Consider the following 966-nt stretch of genomic DNA (forward strand, 5'->3'; position numbering starts at 1 on the left):
CTTCCCCTGTTTGTGCAGTAGCCATAATAAAGCCAGAAAATGTATCTATTGTAACATGTATATACCTTTGCCTGCCAAAATCTGGAACATGAGTAATGTCCATTTGCCACAGTTGGTTAGGCTTCAGCCCTCTAGGATTAACCCCATAATGAGGAACAATTTGTGTTTCAGGACAAGATGAGCATTGTCGCAAAATTTGTCTTGCAGCTTCTTTAGTAATATGGAATTGTTTTCTCAAATTTTGGCTATTTTGGTGATGAATGGCATGAGAATTTGTAGCTTGCTCTACCTGAGTCAATCCTATAAGCTGAGTGGCTTCATCCGCCAAGGCATTTCCCAAAGCTAGTGGCCCAGGAAGACCACTATGCACTCTGAGATGTCCTATATAGCAAGGATATTTTCTAGATTTAATACTATTTTGCACTTGTCTTAACAGTAAACAAATTTGAACATTCCTTGTTTCAATAAAAGGTACTGTTTCAATTTCCTGTAGAGCTCGAGCTACATAATGACTATCTGTATAGAGACTGAAGGGTGTTGAGGTCAGAAGCTGGAACACTGCAGCTACAGCACGAAGTTCCACTACCTGTGCTGAAGCAGGGGAAGTTTGAAAAGAATAACTTTGCCCATAAATCACATAAGCTGCTTGTCCAGTAGAAGAACCATCAGTAAATACCGTCGTAGCCTTGGGGATGGTACTAACCTTAACTATCTTTGGGAATACCAACTCACGCATATTAGCAAATTGTAAATATTATTCCTTTTTTTTTTTTGATGCAGTGTCTCCCTGTAGCCCCAGCTGTCCTGGAACTCACTATGTAGACCAGGCTGGCCTTGAACTCACAGAGATACGCCTTACTCTGCCTCCAGAGTGCTGGGATTAAAGGCATGTGCCACCACACCCAGCCTTTTGTTTCTCTGCACTTGATGTCCCAACTGGCCACACCCAAAGCAGCTCCCCCCAGG

This window comes from Nannospalax galili, unplaced genomic scaffold (genome assembly GCF_000622305.1).
Source record: "Nannospalax galili isolate Female #2095 unplaced genomic scaffold, S.galili_v1.0 scaffold955, whole genome shotgun sequence".
Classification (NCBI taxonomy): Eukaryota; Metazoa; Chordata; class Mammalia; order Rodentia; family Spalacidae; genus Nannospalax; species Nannospalax galili.